Raw genomic sequence first — 23011 nt, forward strand, 5'->3', positions numbered from 1 at the left:
TATTTAAAAGAAAGTGTTAAAGATGATTTATTTCGGTTTAAGCTCCCCTCCTTCAGCCTTCTTTGGTTTGGGTTCACAACTACTATGAAACGGCACTTGCTTTTTTACTTACAGAAGGGCCAATGCAGAAAGTTCAGTGCGTGGCTTCTACTGAGAAAATAATCATTTAAAAAATCCTGTGGCTATGCAGTACATAATGAATATGCAAATTACTGCTGTGTTACAAACATGGCAGTAATCAGCAGCTTACTGCCACATAAAAACATAAGAGTTGCCGCTGCTGGGTCAGACCCGTGATCCATCATGTCTAGCAGTCCGCTCACGCGGCAGTCCTCTGATCAAAGACCAGAGCCCTAACTGAGACTAGCCTTACCTGCATATGTTCCGCTTCAGCAGGAACTTGTCTAACTTTGTCTTGAATCCCTGGAAGGTGTTTTCCCCTATGACAGACTCCGGAAGAGGGTTCCAGTTTTCTACCACTCTCTCTGGGTGAAGAAGAACTTCCTTACGTTTGTATGGAATCTATTCCCTTTTAACTTTAGAGAGTGCCCTCTCGTTCTCCCTACCTTAGAGAGGTTGAATAACCTGTCTTTATCTACTTTGTCTTGAATCCCTGAAGGGTGTTTTCCCCTATAACAGCCTCCGTTAGAGCATTCCAGTTTTCCACCACTCTCTGGGTGAAAAAGAACCTCCTTAACTTTAGAGAGTGCCCTCTCGTTCTCCTTACCTTGGAGAGGGTGAACAACCTGTCCTTATCTACTAAGTCTATTTCCTTCAGTACCTTGAATGTTTCGATCATGTCCCCTCTCAATCTCCTCTGTTCGAGGGAGAAGAGGCCCTCTTCAAGTGGTGATTGGCTCATATACTAACAGGAAGGGTGGCAGTATAAAAAAAATTGTTGGGTCTGCACGCCAACCAGTGGCATAGCTAGGGTGGGAGGCACCGAGGATGGTGGTGCACCCTTGTCCTCTTCTCTGCCCACTCACCTGGTGCATATGCTCCCCCCTTCCCTTCCCCCGTACCTTTTTAGCTCCCTGGCACGAGCGGAACACCAACAAATCTGCGCACGACAATTCTGCCTGACAAATGCGCCCCGACAATTGCGCGCACAGACAAGGGTGTGAAGGACAATTGCGGCCCGTGAAGGATATCTGGAAGGCCCTGATTTGCTAAGATGCCTCAGGCCCCGTCCCTTGAGGTGCCTCAAGCCTCTCCTAAGAGACAGGGCCTGAGGAGTCTCAGCAAATCAGGGCCTTGCAGATCTCCACTAAAAGGGTTCCCATAATCATGCTGTACACCTGACCCTAACACTAGATAGGAAGTGAATCTCTTAAGTGTAGTGGAGGGGGTGGGGGTGCAGGGATCCCCCACCCCTGTCAAAAAAGAGGGTTACTTTGTTAAGTATTCTGTTGGGGCAGACCTCCCATTCAGTGCGCGCATTTGTCACTGCAATTGATGGGTCACTGGCGCGAGTAGCATAGGCTCTCCCTCTGACATCACTTCCTAGTCAAGGGACCCCGAAGTAACATCAGAGGGGAGCACCGAGGCCAGCATGAGCAGCAGGTTGGAGCTGCTGCTCGCCAGCAAAGAGCTAGGGATATGGTGATATGTGGCAAGGGAGGAGTGAGGGGGTGGATAGGAGGAGAGGCACCCGGCTTCCTCCCCCCACACCGCTCCCCTCTTACTACGCCACTGACTCCTGTAACCCCCCCAGAATTTAGGAAGTTGTTTGCCCCTCATAGTAGTTGTAGGCAAAAATCTGGTGCGGAGCCATTAAATTTCACCTTAGATCCATGCACTATTGTAGATGTTAAACAATTTAGGCCATCTAGCCAGTCGGGTTTTCAAGTTATCCCTAATGAACATGCATATGAGAGAGATTAGCATATAATGGAGGTAGAAGGCATGCATATTCATTAGGGGTATCCTGAAAACCCGCCTGACTGGGAATCCCCCAGGACAGGTTTGCGAACCGCTGATCTAGGCCTCTCAAGGAAGAGTATTAGAATGGTTTAGAGCAGTATTTTTCAACTTGGTCCTGAAGTACCCCCCTTGCCAGTCAGGTTTTCAGAATATCAACCATGAATAAGCATGAAAGAAATCTGCATATAATAGAGACAGTGATTGCCAATCAAGTTTATGCATATTCATGGTGAATATCCTGAAAACTTGACTGGTAAGGGGGTACTCCAGGACTAAGTGGAGAAATACCGGTTTATAAAGTTTTTTAATTAGCAGATTTTTTTTTTTAACTTTTTATTTATGCGCATTTTCATATTACAAATGGAATAACAACCATTACCAGAAATCAGTTGAAAGAGCAACTTTAAAAGGGAGAAATACAAAAAGTAACACTCACATGTTCAACATATCTCAAGTCCTCAAGAAAAGGAAATCCAAGAGCTCAAACAAGAAAAAAAAAGATATTAATTCAAATTCCAAAGGAAAAAGACACAAATCTTAGTAGACAAAATCATATATTCATACAGATAATTTTTAGATCTTTACATCTCAATCTGCTTTCTCATCCCGAGAGTCATCCCGAGAGGGTGAGACTTTACCTGCTTCAGTTTTATCACTTAAACCAACTGAAAAGGCTCAAAAAATATGTAGAAAATAGAATTAAATTTTATCAAACATTTACAAGGGGGGAAAAAAAGCCCCTAGTTGTATTACCCAGGGGGGCAACAATAAAAATTGTTTGTGCCTCCTCTGGGTAGCTTTAGAAACATCTGGAGACAGATAGAAATGATGGATTTTTATGTCTAAAATAAAATCATAAGATTCAGTCTCTGTCAGGACCCAGCACCAAAGATGCTCTCAAAGTAAAGCAAATAACCAATTATTTCTTTGATGATTCTAAGAAGGCTGTTAGGTCTAGACCAGTGGTTCCCAACCCTGTCCTGGGGGACCCCCAGCCAGTCGGGTTTCAAGATATCCCTCATGAATATGCACGAGAGAGATTTGCATATAATGGAAGTGACGGGGATGCAAATCTCTCTCGTGCATATTCATTAGGGATATCTTGAAAACCCGACTGACTGGGGATCCCCCAGGACAGGGTGGGGAACCCCTGGTCCAGACTATCGTGAGAGATTGGAGATAACATATCAAATAAGGATATAAGGAACTTTCCCAGGACAAAGTGGGAAAATATCAAATGCAAATCATACACCAGAACTCTCTTCTATTGCGGAGGGAACAACATTGGCCACATCACAATGCAAAAATGGAGAAAGAAAGACCTCAAAAGAAACAGAAGCTCACAGCTGCCTAATAGTAAGCTCACTGCCATCACCGGTCATTAAAAAAATACTCTACTAACACCAATTGGTCATATAGTTCTCCTCCTCAATAGGAAAATATCTCATTTACCCCCTTCCTCTGCTAATGCGTGGGTTTTAGCGCCGGCAGCAACGGTAACTGATCCAACGCTCATAGGAATTCCTATGAGCGTTGGATCAGTTAACGCTGCTGCCGGCGCAAAAACCCACGCTACGCCTTAAAGGAAGTTACTGCCGCAAACATATGAATCAGTTCAATAGGTCTTCACCAGTAAACCACTGTAGCCAGTGGGAAAAAAAAAAGGATCGAGGCCAATTAATTACATGAGCTTTTGTAAAGATCCAAAAACTTTTTTGGCTCAGATTCTTGGAAACCTAGTTTATTATTGTATCGAACTGTTACATCCCAGTCATTGACTGGCCTCCTTGAATTTCTTATCTGCAATGTAATTGCAGGTTATAAAGTACTGAATTGTTTTGTATTGTACAATCCTGTTTTGATTTCTGTGGATAAGTAGATTTAATTGAAAGTGATTTAGGTTTTAGCAGGTTTTGCTAATAATAATACATACATACTAATCATAATAAACAGAGTATTTATATACCATCTCTACTACTGGCTGAAGAACAGTTTACAATGCTGTGAAAAAAAGCACATTGGAAAGAACTGAGAAACTTAACCCCCCCCACCCCCTTTTACAAAACCACAATAGCAGTTTTTAGTGCAGGCTGGTGCGCATCATTTTTTTTCTTATTTTCTTATCAGCATAACTGATTGCATTTCCTTTGCAGGTCTCGGTGCTCTGTTGTCCTAGTCATAGGATCAGATGACTCAAACCTAGGACAAGAGTGACATCCAGTGGAAATTAGTTTTGCTTGTGGATATTTATTTTGTATTATTTACAGTATGCAGTGTGCTTGTCATCCAGCATGGTTTATTTTGAGCTGGTTGACTTTCGTAACCTCTTTTTTTCATCTTGGTGGAAATAGCCCCAGGTAGAGATTAAGGTATAGCTCCACCTTCAGAGGCTACAGCAATTACTACAGCTGTAGAGCTGGTATAAAGGACTGTGGCTCTCTGAGCCTCTGCAAAATGGTGGGTCGTCCCCATCTCGGTACATCCCAGGATACAATGGGAGGGGCCCTAGGTATCCAGGCCAATCAGATCCCACTCCCACTGTATCCCAGGATGCACCAGGAAGGGGGCCTAAGGCTCTGATTGGCCATGGGAGGGGTCCATTGTAGGGACCTTATGTATCCGGGCCAATCAGGGCCTTAGGTTCCTCCCAATGTATCCCAGGATGCACCAGGAAAGGGGGGACCTACTATTTTGCAGAGGAGGGGCCTGCCAGCAGGAAAGAGTATGCATCCCACCTACCGGATTTCAGTGACGATGATGCCTACAACAAGGTACGAGTGAGGTGGTGGGAGAGTCAGAATGGGGTTCTTCATGTCAGGGGGAATGTGGGGGGTGTTTGGGTGTGGTGGAGGTGTAGGGGGATAGTGAGGGGGCCAGATGCACTAAAATGTGCTGAGGCAGGAGGGAGTGGGCAACCCTCCTGCCAAGGATCTTCACAGGGAGGGGGGATTGCAATCTTCAGGGGTAGGGTCAGGAGTGGGGGGGGGCAGCATGGCATGGCACGGCACAGCATGGCATGACTTTTTTTTTGATGGGGACAGATATTGTGCATGTGTAACATACACATCTGCAGCCATCAAAATTTCAGTAATTTCAGGCCCTTAGCAACCATCTCTAGATGCCTTAGCGATGAAAGGGCATCAGAGGGCTTGTTTTAATATTAATGAGGTCATTTGCATGGTAGAATCGGAGAATGAACAAACGCATGGAAAAGCATGCAGTGGGCCATTTTGTACATCCATCGCTAAACCAGTCAAACTAGTTTAGTATCCAGCCCTAGGTGCTTTGCAGGACTTCTCGGAGTAGCATCAGGAAGAGATCAGAAGTATCTCTGGGTTTGCTGCCCTGACTCTTCACTAGACTCCAGAAGACATACAATCAACAGGGATGGTGTGGTTGGTGGACATGCTGTCCGCAGGAGCAATAATGACACTGGTGGCCCATACTGGCTATGCACAGTCTCTTCCTCTGTAAACCGCTCTGAACCACTTGTGGTACTTGCGGTATACAAAAATAAAGTTGTTATTATTATATTATAGTGGTGAGCCAAGGGAATCAGATGAGTTATTTGCACCAACTGGTAGCAATGCTGCTCCAGGTTTGGTGGTTGGGTGCTATTTGGAATGCCCTTAAGAACTTCCATATGTTCTATGTTTATTTCCACATCTACTGATTCTTTCACTAGGCTGAAGAACTTAAAAGATAATATTGAACAACATGCCAATAGACTTGATTCTTTGGATAAGCTGTTCTAGAGACTAAAACCTTGATAAGTCAACAAGTGGGAGATAAAAATTTGATCCTGGGGAAAATAGAAAAATTGGAGAATGCAAACAGGAATTTGAATTTGCAATCCCCACGGTTGTCATCACCTAAGGACCTCCTTCATACCTTTTTAACATCTATTTTGAAATATTCAGTGGCTAATATGCCACCGGTACAAAAGATACATAAATCAGGCTTCTGCAGAAGATGCTGACGATCTAAATGTGTCAAACTTATTGGAGTCTTCTTAAGTTGTAAAATCAGCTAGATCTACTATTTTCTTGGGGAGGGGGTTCCCAAGATAAAGAAGCAATGTTGAGACTTTATTATAGAACTGGTAATGCTGTATTTCATGGGGAAAAATTTTTTTTTTCCTGGATGTCTCTAAATGGACACAACATAGGAGGAAGAAATTTTTGGCTTTATGCCAATTAGCACTTAATATGGGAGTTTTATTCCAACTGTATTTTCCATGTAAGTTTCTTACGAGAATGTTAGATAAAGGGGTCCTTTTCCTAAGGCTCACTACTGCGTCTTAGCACACGCTAAATGCTAGCGTGTCCATAGGATATAATGGACATGTTAGCATCGTTAGTATGTTAAGACGCACTAGCACGCCTTAGTAAAAGGACCCAATAATCTAGAGCACAGGTGTCAAAGTCGGTCCTCGAGGGCCACAATCCAGTCGGGTTTTCAGGATTTCACCAATGAATATGTATTGAAAGCAGTGCATGCAAATAGATTTCATGTATATTCATTGGGGAAATCCTGAAAACCCGACTGGATTGTGGCCCTCGAGGAGGGACTTTGACACCCCTGATCTAGAGCATGACACAAGAACTCGTTTTCCCATCCCTGCAAGTTCTTTTCCTGTCCCTGCCCCATTCCTGCAAGTTCTGTCCTCATCTGCACAAGCCTCAAACACTTTAAAATCATAAGTGTTCGAGGTCTGTGAAGTTAAGGCAGAGCTTACAGGAATTGGGCAGGGACAGCGACAAAATGTGCGGGGATGGGGAAATTGAGTTCCTGAGGGGACGGGAAAAAATTGTCATTTTTTTCCTCCAGCTTTTGAGGACTTCTCATCCACGCAGATTTACGTTCAGGACTGTTTTTAGTCTCTGATCCATGAGCTTCTATATCAGGACCTCCAGGGACCCCTGAGGAAGACACTTTTGTCGAAACATGGACCGTGTTGGGTGGGTCAATAGTTCCCAATGTTCTGGGTCCTAGATATACCTTCAGGTGGATTATTGGATTGTATTTTTAATAAAGCTTGCATCTTGATCATCATCTTCTCCAGAGTTTTTTGTTCTCATCATACTTTTTTATGAACCACTGCGGTTGCAGAATTTTTCTTGACAATAAGGATATCTCGAGGACACTTGCTGTAGCTACCTAACCTAGGTCCTTATAGGGATTTGTAACAGGTATTTCCATTTATTCTTCTTAGTATTAAATCCATCCTTCTATGGATTTTTCTTTTTTGCTCTTGGTTCTCACCTCTTAACCCTTTCAGGACCAAGGGACATATTTGTCCCATAACTTTAAAATCCTATAAATTTTGATTGGGATAGTCTACCGTTCTAAATTTGATATGTACGGATTCCATATGATACTGCCTTTATGTAAACAAACTGGTTCCGACATTCATTCATTAGCGTCGTTGCCAGATTGATGAGAAGATTCACTTGCCACACTGTCCATAAGCCAGAAGTTTGATTTTTTTAAATAAAAATAATGATATTTCACACAAAAAATCAATTTTTTGGCATCTCAAGCCCTTTTTACCATAAAAATGTCGTCAAAACCACAAAAATTGGCCTACGATCCTTATGGTCCTGAAAGGGTTAAAGTACATGTACATTTTTCCTTTTATTTAAGATTTTGTTTTCTTAATATTTCTTTACTGCCTGTTCTGGTTTTCTTGTCAATGGGAATTCTTTGATGTGTTATTTAAAATTCATTAAAAAGAAAACTGGGGCCATAGCCTCACATTCTGCATACTGCATTAATTATAGGTCAAACAGGCATATTTATTCAGTAAGGAGGAGAAGAAGAGGGGGGAGGAAGGAAATAAGGAGAGGCCTAGGTTTCAATAATTGGTGCTAGTTTCCTCCTTGGAGCTCCCCTCTTGCATTCTCCCTTCTGACCCTAACAACATCTCCTGGCATTAGTCTTTGATAAACACAGATCCATTTCAGTTTTCTGCTGGTCTACAACTCTGCTCTCCTTCAACCTCCTCTCCTGGATTGCACCAACTCTTCCACTTCTACCCTTTTCCCCCCGACAAGCATCAGTTTTAGTTGTAGACCACGTGCAATCCACCAGGAGAAATGAAGAAGAACAGAGAGAATTTGAGCATGCTCAGTCGAGTACGCTCACAGTAGCTATAATGGTCTCGGCCAATGAGAACACAAGTACAAAACACATTGTGATCTTTTTTACTGCACGCAAACGACAGTAAGGCCCGGATTCCATAAACAGCACCTAAATCGTTACTCATGCTTAGGCGCAGATTACAGAATCGCACCTAGTGGCCGCCTATAGAAAAATTTAGGCATCAGAAATCAGGGTTTTAAAGGCCTACATTTCAGGTGCCTAAGGCCCTCGTATACTAAGGTGCGCTAACTGATTAGAGCGCGCTAATACGTGCATGTTAGTCTATGGACGCGTTAGCGTTTAGCGCGCGCTAATCGGTTAGCTCACCTTAGTAAAAGAGGGGGTAGGTTTTGGGAGAATCACGCTTAGCGGTGTCCAAGTCATTCTCCACCCACCGAAATACCCACTTACTAAGAACATAAGAATTGCCATCTCCGGATCAGACCCTCGGTCCATCAAGTCCAGTGACCCGCACACGCGGAGGCCCCGCCAGGTGTACCCTGGCGTAGTTTTAGTCCCCATATCACCGTATGCTTCTCAAGGGAGATGTGCATCTAATTCACCCTTACCCGTATCACTCTTAAGGAGATGTGCATCTAGTTTACCCTTAAATACTAGAACGGTGGATTCTGCAATTACTTCCTCTGGGAGAGCATTCCAGGTGTCCACCACTCACTGCGTGAAACAAAACTTCCTGATATTCATCCTGGACCTGTCCCCCCTCAGCTTCAGTCTAGGAGTTAGGTACCACTTAGTGATAGGCACCTATCTTTTGTAGAATTGGATTGGCTCCTATCACCCAATTAATTTTTTTCTAGTTATTGAGGCTATTAAGGGTATTTTGACAATTAAGGGCTCCTTTTACTAAACGGCAGTGGTGTAGTAAGGGGGGAGGGGCGAGGGGAGCGGACTGCCCTAGGCGCCATGTTGGTCAGGGCGTGGCACCTCTCCTCCTCTCCGCCCCTGCCTCTTCCCATTCCTCCCCTCCACATGCACACACCCCCCCTTCCCCCTTACCTCTGACGTTGTTGTTCGTGATGGTCAACAACGTGCTCTTCATGACCCCGTCGGTTCTCCTGCTGACATCATTTCCAGATGCCGCGTATAGGAAGTGACATCAGACAGAGAGAGATGATGGGGTCGCGAGGAACATATTGTTGACTGCTGCGAGCAGCGACTTCAACTAGAAGTACAAGGGAAGGGGGGGGCGTACGTGGCAGACGAGATCAGGGAAGGAGCGGGGGTGGCATGTGCGGCGGGGTGGAGATGAGGGCGGGGGAGGGGCACCTCTCACCCTCTCTACGCCACTGCTAAATGGCGCTAGAGGTTTTTAGTGTGGGACGGCGAGGTAAATGCTCCAAAACCCTCATCGAATTCCTAAAAATCTCTATTTGGTAAAATCCAGCGTAAGTTAGACACCTATGAAGCACCTAACTTTAAGTGTCATTTATAGAATCTGACCCCACGTTTTTTAAATGCCTATTTAATCCCTTCCCCCCCCCCTTTTTTTACAAAACCATAGTGTGTTTTTTAGCGCCGGCCACGGCAGTAACAGCTTCGACGCTCATAGGAATTCTACGAGTGTCGGAGCCGTTATTGCTATAAACCACGCTATAGTTTTGTAAAAGGGTCAGGGGAGGGTAAGTACATTTTTAACAAGCCCATTACATTTTTTGTGAGCCCCCTATTAAAATTGATTTACCTCGAGTTTGTTGCCCAAACCTCTTTGCAACATGTACCCTAATTACACGAGTATTCTGAACTTTATCTTTCTCTGAACTGAGCCAAATTCCACAACACAGCTTTTCACTAAATAGAACGATTCACTGCTAAGTCTGGGATTTGACGCGTGCAAGTCATTACAACCCAAAATGCAAAAAGGAATCTGTCAGCTTCCATTTAGAGAGCTAATGCACTTTAAAGTGCCTCATAAAACAAATCTGCGTTGCCAAATTAAAGCAAGTTGGAGGAAAAAATGATGACAACTTTAAACCTTTATTCCTGTAGGACCAATATCAAACCATCCACAAAATCTGAAAATGTCACATTTGGAGGCTATTTGCCCAATTAAAGAATGATAAAAGGAGGAAATTTTGAAGCCTATCGCATAGTTATTGGACCTGCCTAGTCTCAGACACTCAAGAACTACAACATATTTTTCGTTGTAGGTTGCAACATTTTGTAAAAAGACCAATTACCTCTGTTTTCTCCAGAAGCATTTAGACTATTGGAATGCTGAATTCGAGATCATCTGGGGGGGGGGATGATCCTCCTCAGGTGCTGTCTTGGTGGGGGCGCTGGCACCTGTTCTCCTCTCCACCCACCTGCTCTTTACTGCCCGTTCCCTCACACCTCTTTAATTTTCCCGGCAAAAGCAGTAACACGAATTTGCTGCCCGCAGTGGGTGTCGGCTCCCTCCGATGTCACTTCCGGGGTCCTGCGCCTAGGAATAACGTCAGAGGGACAGCCGACACGACACAGGCAGCAAGTTCATGATGCTGCTCACACTGGGAAAATGAAAGAGGTACGGGGGAAGGGAAGGAGGCGCACACGAGTTCGGGGGAGGGGTGCTACCGCCCCGGGCACTACTCACCCTCCCTATGCCACGGGGGACACACAAACAGTGGCAAAGTGAGGGTGAGAGTCGCCTCTCCCCCACCCGCATCTGCTCCTTCCCCGACCCCTCCTGAAGCGTGCATGTGCCCCTTCCCTTCTCCTGTACCTCTAACCCCAATGTGCTGCTCGCAGCCAGCGTCGGCTCCTCCGCTGGCATCACTTCCTAGGTGAGGGTCCAAGACGTGATATCAGAGAAAGAGTCAACGCTGGCACGAGCAGCGGGTTCGGGTTGCTAATCGCACCGGGAATATTAAAAAGGTACGGGGGAAGGGAAGGGGTGTGCACAGTAATAAGGGGGGAAGGGAAGGATTGGGGGCAGACTGCCCCCCACCCCACCCCCCCTTACTACACCACGCACATAAACATGTTGCATGGTTATCTAATGAAACATATATAAACCGAAAGGACAATCTCACATATGCACTCATCCATAAAAACATAAGTATTGCCCCTGTCGGGTCAGACCAGAGGTCCATCGTGCCTGGCAGTCCGCTCGCGCGGATGCCCCTCAGGTCCATGACCTGATAGTGCTCATAACCTAAAACTCTCATACCCTTATCGCTTAATGTCCTTTAAAGTAACCCTCTATCTGTACCCTGCAATCCCTTTCGCTTCCAGGAAGTCATCCAGTCCCTTTTTGAACCCTAGTATTGGACTCTGTCCTATCACCTCACTTGGAAGCGCGTTCCAGGTGTCTACTTCCTTGCATTCGTTTTGAATCTGTCCCCTCTTAGTTTTTCTGAATGACCTCTCGTTTTTGTTGTCCTCGCTAGTCTAAAGAATCTGCCCCTCTCCACCTTCTCTATGCCTTTCATGATTTTATAAGTCTCTATCATGTCTCCTCTCAGTCTCCGCTTTTCCAGGGTAAAGAGCCTCAACACTGCAAACATATATCAATTGCCTATACAATACCACAACTTTAAAAAAATGGAGAAAAGGCCTCAGTATCGAATAAAGGTATTCAAAGCAACTAAAAGTTTCAAGTTTATTTTTGATTTACTAAGCGAGATACAACTTTGGTAAAAAATGTAAACATACAGTTAAACATAATATTTACATATTAAAATAATGGGTTAGACCAACAGACTTACAGACTAATGGACACACAAGGTAAAAAAAAGGGAAGAACTACAATTCAATAATTTTAGAATAGAGAAGAGAACCATAAAAGGAAAGAAACTTTGGAGAGGGGGGAAGTAAAAAGTAAGAAAGAGCCAAGATTAACTTTGAATTTAGTTTAAAGGTCATAAGCATCTTTAAAAAGAAAACTCTTTAAATTATTTTTAAAATGTCTCAAATTATTTTCCTCTCTTATATATTGTGGTAAAGTATTCCATAGTTGCGGGGCCATTACAGAGAAGGTATCATTTCAGCGAGTTCCAATAACACCCCTACAGACCAGTTGAAACAGGAAGACACATCCTCAGTCACAAAAATGCCATAAAATTCTCAATCTCCATTTAAAGTGTGCAATCTTTAAAAAAAAAAAAGCAAAACATCACTATGTAGTATTAAACATATAATAAGCAAATATGACGCCAGCAGTGGAAGCCTATGAGAACTCATAAGCTAAGCTTTTCTTTTTGACCTGTGGCAATGGCTGATGAAATATGTGTAGATTTGATAGAATGGAATGGTTCTCAGCGCCCTATGTAGAAAGATTTAAGAAAGAATTTTGATGTGTTATGCTCCATCTGAAGAATTGTTTTGATGCATGCGACGCCTGAAAGATAAATTCGTATTGTTTTACTGTGATTTTGTACGTAACGCTGTAATCCTCTTTGAATAATAACAGAATATAAGAAATTAACTCAGGATCACAGCCTGCTACACTAACCATTAGGCAACTCCTCCATACTTGCTGGCTACCCCGAACCTGCCCAGTCACGGCACTTAATATGCAAATTAGTGCGTGCTAACTGACATGTCAGGGGGGTAACACTTACCATGCTTGTGCACGTTAGCATGTACTAACTACATAAGAACATAAGAATTGCCATACTGGGACAGACCGAAGGTTCATCAAGCACAGGATCCTGTTTCCAACATTCCAGGCCATTCCAGGGGTGTCAGGTCAAAAGCACGCCGGGACAAAGGCGCGCCCAGACAATTGAGCGCAGCGCGGAGGCGCTCGGCGCTCAAAATTAATGTTTTTAGGGCTCCGACGGGGGGGCGTGGCCCCACTTTACTTAATAGACATCGCGCCGCGTTGTGGGGGGTGTGGGGGGTTGTAACTCCCCACATTTTACTGAAAACTTCACTTTTTCCCTGTTTTTAGGGAAAAAGTTAAGTTTACAGTAAAATGTGGAGGGTTACAACCCCCCAAACCCCCCATAACGCCAGCGCAATGTCTATTAAGTAAAGTGGGGGGTTCCCTAACAAAACCCCCCGTCGGAGCCCCTAAAAACAGTAATTTTGAGGGCCGAGCGCCTCCGCGCTGCGCTCAATTGTCTGGGCGCGCCTTTGTCTTTCGCGACGTTGTCTATGAACCCATTCCAGGTCCCAAGTACCTGGCTAGATCCTAAGTAATAAAACAGATTTTATGCTGCTTATCCTAAGAACAAGCAATGGATTTCCCTAAGCCATCTCAATAATGGCCTATGGACTCCTCTTTTAGGAAATTAGCCAAACCTTTTTTAAATCCTGCTAAGCTGATTTTACCACATTCTCTAGCAACAGAGCAGTTAATGTAGCTAGTTTAAAAAAAAAAAAAAAAAAAAAGGTTTGGACCAGTTCCTGGAGGAAAAGTTTATAGGCTGCTGTTAAGACAGACATGGGGGAAGCCAGTGCTTGCTCTGGCTAGGTGGATGGCGTGCTGCTACTATTTGGGGTTTTGCCGGGTATTTGTTACTTGGATTGGCCTCCGTGAAGACGCGATACTGAGCTAGATGGACCTTTGGTCTGACCCAATAAGGCTATTCTTACGTTCTTAAATTCCAGAGTTTAATTACACATTGTGCGAATAAATATTTTCGGTGGTTTGTTTTAAATCTACTATTTAGTAGCTTCATCTCATGCCCTTTAGTCCTTTACTCAGTATTAAGGCCCAAATTCTGTAACCAGCACCGAAAGTTAGGCACTTTTTTCGGAGGCACCCAACTAGACAGGCGCATTTCTAAAATTGAACAAGCTCAATTAAGCTTTTTAATCAGCACTAATTGAAATTTAGGCACCTATCAAGAAAAACGCGATTCTGTAACAAGGCGCCTCTAAAAATTTAGGCGGCCTTCAAAAAAAAAAAAAAAATAGGCGTGGCCGTGGCTACGTGTTCAAGTTTCAAGTTTATTAAATTTTGATTTTACGCAATATCCAATATTTCAATGCGTATTACATAATTGTAATGTACAATAAAAGCCAGGGATGACAAATACAAATACAAATGAGACAAAATTATACAGACTAATCATTATGTTCTATTAATACAAACTGGAACAAGTAGGTAAAGGGGAGAAATACAATTTATACAATTTATAAAATTAATTTTAAAAAAACAAAACATTTAAGGTTTGTACATAAGGATAGGGTCAATTTAGAAAAAAAATATGAAGAAAATTAATTGATAGAAAGAGCTTCAATTATTTTAAAATGATTCAAGGAAAGAGGTAATGTTAGGAATAATTAATCAGTTTAAAAGTAGATAATTTTAATATGAAGAATGTATAAAGATCCAGATTAATATTAATGATCTTTTGAGAGAAGAGAAAAAAGAGGATTAAGATTAAAAAGCACTTATAGTTTCCATGTTGATGTCCTACTCATTTGATTCTTTAAAGAATAAATACTGTGTTTATTACAATTATCTATCTATGTATTGAATGCATCTTAGGCACCTTCTTACAGAATCGCTGCTCTTAAGTGTGCTTAAGCCAGGGGTGTCCAATGTCGGTCCTCGAGGGCCGCAGTCCAGTCGGATTTTCAGGATTCCCCCAATGAATATACATGAGGTCTATTTGCATGCACTGCTTTCATGGTATGCTAATAGATCTCATGCATATGCATTGGGGAAATCCTGAAAACCCGACTGGATTGCGGCCCTCGAGGACCGACATTGGACACCCCTGGCTTAAGCGCTTGCATGGGCGCCTGACTTTCAGTTGTGCCTAGAGCTGGTCTATTTATTGGGCGCCTCCAAAATAAGGTGCCGCTCAGTGCGGTTCACTAAACAGCACCCAACTGTGCTTGAATCGCGCTGAACGGCGCCTATGTCGTCGCCTAACTTGTGGGCGCTTCTTATAGAATTTGCCCCTAACTGCTTTAGTAGTAGAGTTCCTTGGTTTTGGTCTTGCCCCGAGGACATCCAGGAACTGAAGAGGTTTACGAGCGGTCTTACCGGGAGCCATTTTCAGGGAATTGGATGACGTTTCGGTCTGGTTTTGGTAACAGCACAGAGGGAAGATACACTCGCCATCACGTCTACCTCAGATCATGTTCTAAAGGTAATCCACCAAATTTACATAGAAACATAGAAGATGACGGCAGAAAAGGGCTACAGCCCATCAAGTCTGCCCACTCTGCTTACCCACCCCCTGTCTATGCCCTAATGACCCAATTTTCTTATCTTGACCCTCATAGGGATCCCACATGGGTATCCCATATAGAAACATAGAAGATGACAGCAGAAAAGGGCTACAGCCCATCATGTCTGCCCACTCTGCTTACCCACCCCCTGTCTATGCCCTAATGACCCAATTTCCTTATCTTGACCCTTGTAGGGATCCCACATGGGTATCCCATTTATTCTTAAAGTCTGGCATGCTGTCTGCCTCGATCACCTGCGCTGGAAGCTTGTTCCAATGATCAACCACTCTCTCTGTGAAGAAATACTTTCTGGGGTCGCCATGAAATTTTCCGCCCCTGAGTTTGAGCGGGTGCCCTCTTGTGGCCGAGGGTCCCTTGAGAAAGAAAATATCATCTTCCACTTCGACACGTCCCGTAAGGTACTTAAATATTTCGATCATGGTCCCTTTTTATCAAGCCGCACTAGGGTTTTTAAAAAAAAATCACTGGCCGCTGTGGCAAAAGCTCCGATGCTCATAGAATGCCTATGAGCGTTGGAGATTTGACTGCAGCGGCTGGCGATAAAAAAACCCTAACGCGACATGATAAAAGGGGGCCTTATATATTTATCTTATCAAAACTTACCCAAGGGGTACAAAGGTAGTTTGAAAATTTAAGAAACAACATGTTGAAATGATCACTGGTACTATTGTAGTTTCCCGAGAGGAAAATACAAAGGATTGACCACATGTTCTAACTCAGGGGTGTCAAAGTCCCTCCTCGAGGGCCGCAATCCAGTCGGGTTTTCAGGATTTTCCCTAATGAATATGCATGAGATCTATTAGCATACAATGAAAGCAGTGCACGCAAACAGATCTCATGCGTATTCACTGGGGAAATCCTGAAAACCCGACTGGATTGTGGCCCTCGAGGAGGGACTTTTGACACCCCTGTTCTAACCGGAATATTGCATTAAAGCACTTTCCCTAGTTGCACAGGATGATAAGGATGTAAGTGGGATATGATGAAGGAACACATTGTTCAGTAAGTGGAGAGAGAGAGAGAGGACAGGGTTGTGCTTGGTTGGTTTAAAAATGAGATGTTTTGAAAGTACCCCAATCTATATAGAGAGTGATGTACTGGAAGGGACTCTGAAATGATCTGAAAAGCCCTTTGTTAAATTACTGTATGACAAGGAAGTTATAGAGTATTTCACTAGGTGAAGTAGAACTGGCAGTAATTTTCCTGTCCCCATTCCATCCTCTCAGTCAAAAAGTGGCTAGCTGAACGAGCACCCGGAGAGTTCAGTTAGTTATTAATTAATTATCCATCTAAAACAGTGTCCCGCAAACTTTTTAATGCTGCAGCACAAGGCTATTCGCCAGGACTCGAATTGGCCAAAATGTCATTCGCTTTTCGCTACCTTGGGGCATATGCTCTACACCTGCCTGATTATACAGCATTTTTGGAAGAGGATTTTGCCGCATGCTTCTGCCCTTTGGAAGGTGCGATGCATCTCGACTCCCTTGATTTTGTTTTCTAGTTGTTGCTCCAGTACCTAAGGGCTTGCAAGATTTTCATAAATTGCATTTCTCCTGGGGGGTTAAATCCATTTTGCTTCCTTAGCTAACCTCGGAAGCTCCTTCGTTGTTTCAGTGGAGGGCTTTGCTCATCCATTACTTACAATTAGAAAGACTGCGCTCTCCGGATTAAGACACTCCCCAGGGGCGCGGGTTGCAAACTATTTGGGAATCGTTTTAGAATTTACTAACACCTACTGCTAGAAGTAGACTCCTGAATTTGTGACTGTCCTGTTGGGAGCTGAAGTTCGCATAATACAGGGCTTGTGTGTATTGTTGGGGGTGGGGGGAGAAAATATTAAAATTGTTTGCTCAACTGTTTGTATTTTTCTTGCTCTGGCACCGTATTGTAGCATAAGATTTTTGCTATATTTTGTCTACTTTTCATTGAGCATTTGAGTAATAAAATATATTTACAAAAAAAACCAACCCAACTCAGTGCCGCAGCTGGAGGGTATCCAGAAGTGCATGTCGCGAGCTTATTTCTACGCCGGTATGGGTCAATGACGGAGGAGAGACGAGGAAGAGAGGTGCTGGCACCCGCTGACAGCCTACAGGACATGCTTCTCCTCCTCACCGGCATCTCACAGCACACCTGGAATCTGCCGCAGCACACAATTTCTGATACACTGGTTTAAAATCTAGGTGGCTTACAATAAAATATCCAAAGCCATTCAACGGGCATTTACAAAATTTAAAAGTCATCATTTACATCATAAACATAAGAATAGCCTTACTGGGTCAGACCAATGATCCATCAAGTCCAGTAGCCTGTCCAGGACCCTAGTATCTGGTCAAAACCCAAGGAGTAGCAATATTTCATGCTACCGATCCAGAGCAAGCAGTGGCTTCTCCCCTGTCTTTGTCAATAATAGGTTATGGACTTTTCCTCCAGGAACTTGTCCAAACCTTTCTTAAAACCAGCAACACTATCCACTCTTAACACAACCTCTGGCAATGCATTCCAGAGCTTAACTATTCTCCGAGAGAATTTTTTTTTCCTCCTATTGGTTTTAAAAGTATTTCCCTGTAACTTCATTGAGTGTCCCCTAGTCTTTGTAATTTTTGATGGAGTGGAAAAAAAAAAAAAAAAAAAATCAATCCACTTGTACCCGTTCTATTCCACTCAGGATTTTGTAGACTTCAATTATATCTCCTCTCAGCTGTCTCTTTTCCAAGCTGAAGAGAGACAGATGAGGGGAGATATGATTGAAGTCTACAAAATCCTGAGTGGAGTAGAAAGGGTACAAGTGGATCGATTTTTCACTCCTTCAAAAATTACCAAAGCATCTTTGAGCCAATATAATACACAGATCTTCCTAAATACAGAAACTCTTAATTTCAGTGAAATGCCTGGACAAAAAAATAGACTTTTAGTAACTTCCTAAACATTAGCACACTCACAAAAATGCAAATTTCCAAGAATACCATTCCACAAAACCGAACTAGTCACTGAAAAAGAATACCTTGCTGTACCTGCATAATGTATTTCTCCTCGTATTCCCACATCCAGCAACATGTGTTTCTCAGAATTCAATGCTGGAAGCCAATGTAATTTCTTTAGTATAGGGGTTTACGGTCAAAACGTGACATCCCCATCAACACACAAGCAGCAGAATTTTGAACAACCTGCAAAGCTTGCACCCGAGTAGCTCACAGACCGTCAGTTAAATGCCAACTCTACCGCTGGAATACCCACAAAGCAGCTGGTCTCAGCTTAGCCATTAACTGGGCATGTTCAGTGCCACTATCCAGCTAAGCGCCACTGAATATATCTAACTAGTCCCGGATGAAGGATTTAACTAGCCAGGAGCCATTTATTAGCTGTTTAAATTGCTTATGAATATTGATCCCTTAGTTAACATAAGAACATAAGCATCGCCTCCGCTGAGTCAGACCATAGGTCCATCATGCCCAGCAGTCCGCTCCCACGGCGGCCCCCCAGGTCGATGACCTGTAAGTGATCTATTACTCTAAAGCATTTGTACTGTATAGTACCCCTTTAATTATACCCTTCAATCCCCTTTTCCTTCAGGAATTTGTCCAGTCTCATTTTGAAACCCAAAATCGTGCTCTGCTTTACGACCTCCTCTGGTAGCACATTCCAGGTGTCCACCACCCTCTGAGTGAATATATATACACAAATATACCTCATATGAGCAAAAAATCCAGGATGAATGGAACATAATGAAATCCAAATTCAAAGGTACTAAATCAGATCTTACCTTATAATATGTCAACTGAACAGTCTGTTGTCTTTCAGTCCTGGGCACAGTGTACATGGGTCCTAAAAGAGACTTAGAAACATAGAAATATGACGGTAGATACAGTAAAGACCCATCCAGTCTGCCCATCCACAGCATCCACTGCCCCTCCTCTCCCTAAGAGATCACATGTGCCTGTCCCATACTTTCTTGAATTTAGACTATTCCATGTATCTACTACCCCTTCTGTAAAAAAATATTACTTTAGATTACTCCTGGCATTTGTTCTGAATCTGTCTCCCTTCAATTTTTCCGAATGCCCTCTAGTTTTTGTTGCCCCTGCCAGTCTGAAGAATCTGTCCCTCTCTACCTTCTCTCTACCCTTCATGATCTTGTAAGTTTCTATCATATCCCCTCTAAGCCTCCGCTTCTCTAGGGAAAAGAGCCCCAGCCTGTCCAGTCTCTCAGTTCTTATAACTTCATTCCTAACCCTACATTGTCAATTGCATCCTTTAATCAAGGATAAGGATGTGGAGGGAAATTCTATAAAGGGATACCTACAATTAAACATCTAAAGGACGCCAATTTTGAGTCTATTCTATACAAAATAGTGGGTGTCTTCTTTCTTCAAGTTCAATTTATTTGATAAACCGCCAATATAAAAACAAGGTTACAATCTAAGCGCTTTACAGTAAAATATAAATTGGAGAAAAAGGAGATAAAACAAATTAGTGACAAAATAAACATCACCGGAACACGAGGAAAGGATCAATAGGAATAAATTACAATAGAAATAGTGAAGGGAGAATGGTTGGGGGCTAGGGGATGGAGAGGGGGGAAGAAAAAGAATAAATGGAAAGTTCTCTTATTCAAAATAAAAACAACAATCTATGAGCAAAATGCCTATTTGAGCCTTAAAAGTAAGAAATTATTTTTCTCTAGGAAGATAGATAGGAAGAAAATTCCAAAAAGTAGGCACCATAACTGAAAAAGAAGAATTTCTATGAACCTCAAGAAATAACTGCCTGAAAGAAAGAACAATGAGCAAATGCCGATGTGAAGAACAAAGAGTTCTTTGAACTGAAAAGAAGGAAGACCACTAGACAAAATCTGAATAGAAAGACTATTATATTTAAAAGGAATTCGATAGGATATAGGAAGAATTTATTCTGCTTTTAAAAGAGGTGTAACATGATCAAACTTAGAGCAACCCAGTAGCATAATGAGGGTGAGAGGCTCCCAGGGGTATTTTGTTCTAACTGCAACTGACATAATTGAAAATTTGGAAGACCAGTGAGAACAAAATACTAGCATAATGGGTATGAATCCTCACATCAGGGCCTTTGGCCCCTCCCAATGCAACCCAAGATGCATTGGGAGGGGGAAGCCCTGTCATTTGCAGCACGTGGCCCTGTAGGCGGGAGGGAGGGAGCTTCCCTCCTGCTGTTTGCTCTTCTGAAAAGTATGGGGTAGGGGGTTCCGGGGATGTGGGAGGGGGGCCCAGGAATGTTGGGGGGGTGTGGGAGATGTCAGGAAGAGGGGTGTAGGGTTATGCGGATCAGCTGATCCTTGCAGGGGAATCCCCACAACCGGTTCAGCTGATAGGGATTCCTTCTGCTGATGGGAAGCCTATGCGGTTTTTTTTCTCACTGTTTGGGTGGTGGGAGGGGTCATACCTTAAATCCTCCAGTGGTCTTCTTGTCAGTTTGGGCACCTTTGTGGAACTTAAACACAACTCAAACAGGTCTAACTGGGAAAGCTCCGGTTATGGCTGGGGTACGTCCAGGTTGAAGCCTGCCCGATTCCTGCCCATAACACAGATCCCCCTAAAGGATATTATATAGAGAGGCCTTAATCATATTTCAACCCTATAAGTATAAACATATTAGATGAAGGGAAGATAATCTATTAAATATAGTCAATTTGTCAAAACTAACACCAAATGGAAGCTACTATAGCATCTAATATAAAAAATTTTTTAATGGAAATATTACATATATTCAAAATATGAAAATATGATTAGAATTAGATGGTAATCCTAATTGAGTGTTGAAATATTTAAAGAAAACTGTAGTGGACGTAACATAAATTATACAGACCTCAATCTTTGGAACCTCTTATGATATATACCATTCCAAGTTCCTGTCTTGTATATTGTTATAATCATTTACGTCCACCACCTCCTACCTATAAAAAGTCTACCTCCTATAAAAAGGTAGGAGGTGGTGGACGTAAATGATTATAACAGAAAGTTGGTTTTGATTACCAGCACTTGGACGTCCCTGCTATTAGGACATCCAAGTGCCGACTTAGGCTGGTTTTTGGACATTTTAAAGTTTTGATTATGAGCCTCATATGTTTTTAAAAGACTCCTGAATGTCGTACTTGCCCTCTGCTCTCATAAAAAAAGGGATCTCATTCTAAACAGAAGGGGCCTGATAAGAAAAAAAAAAAAATGTTGACTGTTGGCTAAACTGTTTATCAACTTTGGATAAGGAAACTTAATGTAAGATAGATTATGAGAGGAATGGCCTGCCTTACCTACCTGTAAAATTATTAAATCCGCTAAATACAATGGGGCAACACCATACAAAATTTTTAAAGACCACTATACAGAGTTTAAAATGATTTTTAGCGATAACTGGAAGCCAATGTCATTTTTTTAATATAAGGTGTGATCCTATCATTCTTAGAGATGGAGACGATCAATCTTATTGCAACGTTCTGTGCCGTCTGCAACCTTTTTAAGAGGCGCTTAGACCATCCTAAATATACTGTGTTGCAGTACTTCACCTGGGACAGTTTGATATTATGGAATGGTAGGGTTGAACGTCTACACACATTTTTTGAGTGGATCAACACCTGTGATGGAAACCTACAGTTTAAAATGCAGTTCGATCCCTCTTCAATTTGACTTTGTGATACCCCACTCTTTGTGTAATTTTTCAGAAGAGAAAAATGTAATTAGAAGTGGAGAAATAGCAACCGCTAAAAACACCAAACTCCTCCACCAAATGTAACTTCACTAGCACCGTAACTAGTAACAACATTAAATGGAGGAAAAAGCCTCAGAACCAGAGAGCGCGTAAATGTTTGCCCTTCTCTCCGGAACGCTGTGGTTCATACAGAAACAATACTAGCACAACGAGTTGAGCACAATTTTAAACAAAACAACAACAACAAAACACCCTATGAGGGCCCGTGTTTCGTGGCTCAACCGCCGCTTTATCAGGGCCATTAAATGTACGTCATTGCTGCTTCACTCTCCAAAGCTCCAGCTGTGAATCAGCAACGATGCATATTTAATAACCCCGAAGTCCTGAAGTAGTGGCAGTTGTGCCACGAAACGCAGGCCCTCGTAGGGGTTTTTTGTTTAAAACTGTGCTCAACGCGTTGCGCTAGTATTGGTTCTGCATGAACCGCAGCGTTTGAGGTTTTTTTGTGCCTGTGAAACAGGAGAGAAGGGCAAACATTTACGCGCTCTCTGGTTCCGATGCTTTTTTTCCCCTCCATTTAGGGCTCCTTTTACGAAGGTGCGCTAGCGTTTTTAGTGCACTGTAGCGCACGCTAGTTGAAAAACTACCGCGCGCTCTTCCGCTAGCTGAAAAACTACTAGTGCACGCTCTTCCGCGTGTTTAGGCCCCAACGTGTCTTCGTAAAAGGATCCCTTAATGTTGTTACTAGTTACGGCGCTAGTGAAGTTACATTTGGCGGAGTTATTTGCCATTTTAGCGATCCTTCGGAAGAGTGTACATTCTTCTACCGAGTTCACACACCATTTCCTAACTGTGCACACTCTGTCTTCACGGTGTACACACTCTTTCCCAATAATGCACACTGCTTTGGAAGAATGTGCATTATTTATAAGTTGTAACACAGCAAAAACAATTGCAGAATATTTTCTTGTCATAACCGGCAAAAAAAAAACAACAAAAAAAAAAGACGACTCAAAACAGCATGAGAAACGTCACTGACATTTCTTATATTGTTTCAAATGAATCCACATCCCTGGTGGACAAACTCGAATGTATGCTTAAATGCAAGTGG

General features: G+C 42.9%; 1 long non-coding RNA gene across 1 annotated transcript in view; it reads right to left on the bottom strand.

Annotated features, from left to right (window-relative positions):
* LOC117352392 overlaps positions 1 to 23011 on the bottom strand; it is a 219070-nt gene that overhangs the window by 190666 nt on the left and 5393 nt on the right. Inside the window, exon 2 of the long non-coding RNA XR_004537670.1 lies at positions 18986 to 19057. This is a non-coding gene — a long non-coding RNA (uncharacterized LOC117352392). The remainder of the gene's footprint in view (positions 1 to 18985; positions 19058 to 23011) is intronic.

The sequence above is a fragment of the Geotrypetes seraphini genome, chromosome 19 (assembly GCF_902459505.1).
Source record: "Geotrypetes seraphini chromosome 19, aGeoSer1.1, whole genome shotgun sequence".
Taxonomy (NCBI): Eukaryota; Metazoa; Chordata; class Amphibia; order Gymnophiona; family Dermophiidae; genus Geotrypetes; species Geotrypetes seraphini.